Here is a 5750-nt window from a genome sequence, read left to right on the forward strand (position 1 = left end):
GTGCCTAGACCCCGGTCTCCTAAACCACGTAAGTCTCGGGCACCTACTCGGGCGATCGTCCCCCGGGCCGTAACTCCTCGGTCCGGTGGTGACGCCCAGGTTCAATGACCTTTCCCCCCCTGCACGGGGGTGGAAGGCACCCGGCTTGAAATATATTGGCAAAAATTGTCTCTTGTTCGAATGGCTTCCTTCGCCCGGCCTGTAACGGGCCGGGCACAAACCCGAATACGACTCTTAGCGGTGGATCACTCGGCTCGTGCTTCGATGAAGAACGCAGCCATCTGCGTTAACTAATGTGAATTGCAGGACACAGATCATCGAAATTTCGAACGCATATTGCGGCCGCGGGGGTCCATCCCGCGGCCACGCCTGTCTGAGGGTCGCTTTACCCATCGATCGGTCTCCGCGCCCCCGCTGAGAGAGAGAGACCGCGGCTGGAAGCTCGCAGGGCCTGAAAACGGCCCTTCGTCTTCCCAAACGAAGACTCGGTTCCGAGCCAGTCCACGCGGCCCGTGTTGCGAGAGAGCTCCGTACAGGGAACGGAGGGAGAGCCGAGTAGGTCCGGGTCCACGTCCGTTACGGTCTCTCCCCGAGTCCCGAGCGGGGCTCCGCGCAGTCGGACGCGGGGGTGGCGAGTGCCGATTAAACCCAGCGAGCGGGCGAGTGAGCGGGCGGGCGAGCGGCCGGGGTGGGGGGGAGGGTGTCGCGGAGTTCGGTCTCGTGCCGGGCTCTCGCCCCTCGCCCCTAGCCTTCGGCCCTCCGCCTCCGCCCTCGCCCCCGCATAAGAAACCTCTGTGTGCGGCCTCAGATCAGACGAGACGACCCGCTGAACTTAAGCATATCAGTAAGCGGAGGAAAAGAAACTAACAAGGATTCCCTTAGTAGCGGCGAGCGAACAGGGAAGAGCCCAGCGCTGAATCCCACTTTCCCCTGACCGGGGTTGGCCGGGAAATGTAGCGTACGGAAGTCCGTAAGATCCGTCTCGGTGCGGACGCGGGACCAAGTCCTCGCGAACGTGGCTTCTTCCCATAGACGGTGAAAGCCCGGTAGCGAGTCCCGCGTTCCCGCCCGGGTAGGTCGGGCTTCTCGGAGTCGGGTTGCTTGGGAATGCAGCCCAAAGCGGGTGGTAAACTCCATCTAAGGCTAAATACCGGCACGAGACCGATAGCGAACCGAGTACCGTGAGGGAAAGTTGAAACAGGACTTTGAAGAGAGAGTTCAACAGAGCGTGAAACCGTTGAGAGGTAAACGTACGGGGACCGAGAAGACTGCCCCGGGGGATTCAGCCGGGCGGACGGCCCCGCGCTCGTCGGGTTCCGCGGTCGGGGGTGCGAGCGTATCCGGGCGAGAGGGGTGGGGTGCCGACTCCACCGCTCCCCGCTTCGGCTCTGCGCTTCGCCTCTGGACTTCGGGCCTGTCGGGCGTACGGAGGTCCGGCCCCGCCCGGTGTACTTTCCCCGCGTGGTGGTGAGTCGCGACCGGCTCCGGTTAGGCTTGGAAGGGCCCGAGGGTGAAGGTAGGTCCGTCCGGAGAAGGGAGCCCCACGCGGCCCCCGGACACGGGCGTTCCGCTACAGCCCCTCGCTCCGACTTCGCCGATAACGCCGGGGCCGTGGAGCAATGTCCTTTCCGCGTTCTCCCCTCCTCCGGGATGGGGATGGGGGCCCCCCCCGATCGTTCGGTCGAAGCGGGCCGGCTGGGCTGTCCTCAGCCCCGGGCTAGGCCCGCTACGGCGATGCGGGGGGCGATCCAGGCCCACAGCACCCGAACGCCTAAGGTCAGCGGCTAAGTTCGGACCCCGAACGACCCGTCTTGAAACACGGACCAAGGAGTCTAACGCGTATGCGAGTCGAAGGGGCCCAGAACCCCGGAGGCGCAACGAAGGTGAAGGCCGGCGCGCGTCGGCTGAGGTGGGATCCGTCCTAACCCTTCGAGGGGGCGGGCGGCGCACCACCGGCCTGCTCTTCCCACGTGCGGAGAGCGGAGCCAGAGCATACGCGGTGGTACCCGAAAGATGGTGAACTATGCCTGGGCAGGGCGAAGCCAGGGGAAACCCTGAGTGGAGGCCCGCAGCGGTCCTGACGTGCAAATCGGTCGTCCGACCTGGGTATAGGGGCGAAAGACTAATCGAACCATCTAGTAGCTGGTTCCCTCCGAAGTTTCCCTCAGGATAGCCGGCGCCGAAACTTCAAGTTTTATCCGGTAAAGAAATGACTGGAGGCCGCGGGGCCGAAACGGGCCTCGCCCTACTCTCAAACTTTAAATGGGTAAGAGGCCCGGCTCGCAGGCTTGGAGCCGGGCATGGAATTGACGGTGCCGAGTGGGCCACTTTTGGTAAGCAGAACTGGTGCTGCGGGATGAACCGAACGCGCGGGTTAAGGCGCCCGACGCAGACGCTCATCAGACCCCAAGAAAGGTGTCGGTTGATATAGACAGCGGGGCGGTGGCCATGGAAGTCGGCATCCGCTAAGGAGTGTGTAACAACTCACCTGCCGAATCAACTGGCCCTGAAAATGGATGGCGCTGGAGCGTCGGGCCCATACCCGGCCGTCGCTGGCGGTACTTGTCTCCCACCCCCCCAAAAGCCAGCGAGAATGAGAGAGAACCGAGACTCATGGGACCGTATGCCGCGACGAGTAGGAGGGGCGCCGCGGTGGCGCAGAAGCCTTTGGCGCGAGCCTGGGTCGAGCCGCCGCGGGTGCAGATCTTGGTGGTAGTAGCAAATATTCAGATGAGAACTTTGAAGGCCGAAGTGGAGAAGGGTTCCACGCCGACAGCGCTTGGCCGTGGGTTAGTCGGTCCTAAGGGATAGGCGAGCGCCGTTCGGAAAATGCTGGGGCGATGGTCTCGTCTGCCTCGCGCTGACCGAAAGGGGATCGGGCCAATATCCCCGTACCTGGGATTGGTGGAGATCGAGCCGCCGAGAGGCGCTCCCGTGGCGGTAACGCAAACGAACCCGGAGACGCCGGTGGGGACCCCGGGGAGGATTCTCTCTCCTTGCTAAAGAGCTGGAGCGCCCTGGAATGGGTTCGACCCCGAGATAGGGGCTCAACGCTCTGAAAGGCGTCGCATGCACTATGCGACGGCCGGGACGTTTCCCATCGGCCCTTGAAAATCCGGGGGAGGTATAGTGAATTTCCCCCCAGGCCGTACCCATATCCGCATCAGGTCTCCAAGGTGAACAGCCTCTGGCGTGTTGGAACAATGTAGGTAAGGGAAGTCGGCAAGACGGATCCGTAACTTCGGGATAAGGATTGGCTCTAATGGCTGAGCTCGGTCGGGCCCGTGTCTGCTGATGCGGGGTCCGAAAGCCCGGTGCTGCCCGTGCGACGGGGAGCTGTTCCCGGTCCACCTTCGGGCCCCCCCCACTGGGTCCTGCGCGCGAGGAAGCGCACGGCGAGAGATTGCCCCCCAGTATCCAAACCCCCGTGAACAAGGCTCCGTCTGTCTGTCGGGGTCGATGAGAGTGGGTCGCGGCGAGCGAGACCTTAAGCCCCGGTGCGTGTCCCCCCTCGGCGGCGGCGCTTAGGGGGCCTCGGTCAGGTCGACGGTAGGGAGCCGGTCGTCGGTGGGATGCCGGCGGGGGAGCGTCCTTCGGGACTAACCTCCGTCGGATGACCGCCTTCGGCCTCCTCTCCCTACCTAAGCCGGGCCGGGCTCCCGACGCCCGTCGCCGGGTGGGCCGCCCCCGGCTAAGCTCGAGCGTCCGGCCCTTCGCTCTCCCCCGATGGGACGCGGAGGGACGCAATGGAACGTAGGTCCGCGTGGGGTGTGCGGTCTCTCGTGCGTGTGTGGACTCGTAGCAGGCCGCCGGTGGTGGGGCTTCGGTGGGTCGGGGCGGTGTCCCTGGAGCCTCGCGCGCCGAGCCTAGGCTCCGTGGATCTCTCGGGCTTATGAGTCTCGCCTCGGGGGGAGACCTCCGGGGCCGGGTCTCTCGGCCGGCACCTAACAGCCGAATTAGAACTGCTGCGGACAAGGGGAATCCGACTGTTTAATTAAAACACAGCATCGTGAAGGCTCTTGGACCGGGTGTTGACACGATGTGAATTCTGCCCAGTGCTCTGAATGTCAAAGTGAAGAAATTCATCGAAGCGCGGGTTAACGGCGGGAGTAACTATGACTCTCTTAAGGTAGCGAAATGCCTCGTCATTTAATTGGTGACCAGCATGAATGGATGAACGAGATTCCCACTGTCCCTACCTACTATCTAGCGAAACCACAGCCAAGGGAACGGGCTTGGCGGAATCAGCGGGGAAAGAAGACCCTGTTGAGCTTGACTCTAGTCTGTCACTGTGAGGCGACTTAAGGGGTGTAGAATAAGTGGGAGGCCCGCCGCTCGCCAGCACCGGAGCGGGCCGTCCGTGAAATACCACTACTCTTACACGTTACCTCACTAACCCGGTGAGGGTGTCGGTGGGAACCTTTGCCTTGCTGGGGGTTCCTTGTTCAAAGGTGCTAAGCCCCGGGTGGGGGGGTCGCTCGGCGCTGAGTCCTCCTTCCCCCCCTCGCGGGGGGGGTCGGAGGCAAGCTCGCGCGGGGCTGGCCCTTCCTCTCCCTGGGGCGAGTTCCTCCGGGGACAGTGACAGGTGGGGAGTTTGACTGGGGCGGTACACCTGTCAAAGAGTAACGCAGGTGTCCTAAGGCGGGCTCAGGGACGGACGGAAACCTCCCGTAGAGCATAAGGGCAAAAGCCCGCTTGATCCTGATTTTCAGTATGAATACGGACCGCGAAAGCGGGGCCTAACGATCCTTCCGTCTGCTTTACGGGTTTTAAGCGGGAGGTGTCAGAAAAGTTACCACAGGGATAACTGGCTTGTGGCGGCCAAGCGTTCATAGCGACGCCGCTGTTTGATCCTTCGATGTCGGCTCTTCCTATCATTGCGAAGCAGAATTCGCAAAGCGTTGGATTGTTCACCCACTAACAGGGAACGTGAGCTGGGTTTAGACCGTCGTGAGACAGGTTAGTTTTACCCTACTGATGTGCCGTTGCTCCGATAGAAATCCCGCTCAGTACGAGAGGAACCGCGGGTTCGGATACTTGGTATTCGCGCTTGGCTGTGGAGCCAATGGTGCAAGGCTACCATCCGAGGGCTTACGACTGAACGCCTCTAAGTCGGAATCCCGCCTAGAAGGAGCGATACGTCCGTGCCCAAGGTTCGATACGGTTGGTCTGGGATAGCCGCGGGGGATTCGCCACACTCCGCCGGTGACCAGAACCGCACGAGACTGGAACCAGGGCCGGGGCTAATGAACACCTCGGTCCACCCTTCCGTCCCTAAGCGCATGTCCCTTGATCCGGGGTGCGAAATGACTTGTAAACGACCTGATTCTGAGTGCGGGTGTCATAAGTGGCAGAGCGGGTGCATATACCGCGATCCATTGAAAGTCATCCCGTCCACTCAAACATTTGTCGGGGGAAGGCGAAAGCAAACCCCCGGCCCTCCGGAGCGGTCCAGGTCTGGTTCTCTGGGGCGCGGGCCCCGGAGACTCCGTACACCGGTTAGAGGGAGCCGGTGGCGGGCATAGGGGAGGTGGGTACTCCCCTGTGAAATCCTGGATGACGGTTTTAGGTCTCGTAGTGGGCGAAAATCGGACTTAGTGCAATTTCCGAAACTCTGGTTCTCTGGGGGCGCGGGCCCCGAGAGTCCGTACACCGGTTAGAGGGAGCCGGTGGCGGGCATAGGGAGGCAGGTCGCTCCCTTGAATGGTCCTGGATGTCTGGACTTAGTGCAATTTCCGAAACTCTGGTTC

The 5750-nt window shown here is 62.3% G+C and overlaps 1 non-coding gene and 1 pseudogene across 1 annotated transcript; both read left to right on the top strand.

Annotated features, from left to right (window-relative positions):
• Positions 1-229: 229 nt before the first annotated feature.
• Positions 230-383, top strand: LOC136682428 (5.8S ribosomal RNA). Its single transcript, XR_010798640.1, has one exon. It is a non-coding gene; the product is annotated as a 5.8S ribosomal RNA (ribosomal RNA).
• A 416-nt stretch (positions 384-799) lies between these two features.
• Positions 800-5410, top strand: LOC136682440 (28S ribosomal RNA; annotated as a pseudogene).
• The last annotated feature ends 340 nt before the right edge of the window (positions 5411-5750 follow it).

The sequence above is a fragment of the Hoplias malabaricus genome, unplaced genomic scaffold, assembly GCF_029633855.1.
Source record: "Hoplias malabaricus isolate fHopMal1 unplaced genomic scaffold, fHopMal1.hap1 scaffold_50, whole genome shotgun sequence".
In the NCBI taxonomy this organism is placed as follows: domain Eukaryota; kingdom Metazoa; phylum Chordata; class Actinopteri; order Characiformes; family Erythrinidae; genus Hoplias; species Hoplias malabaricus.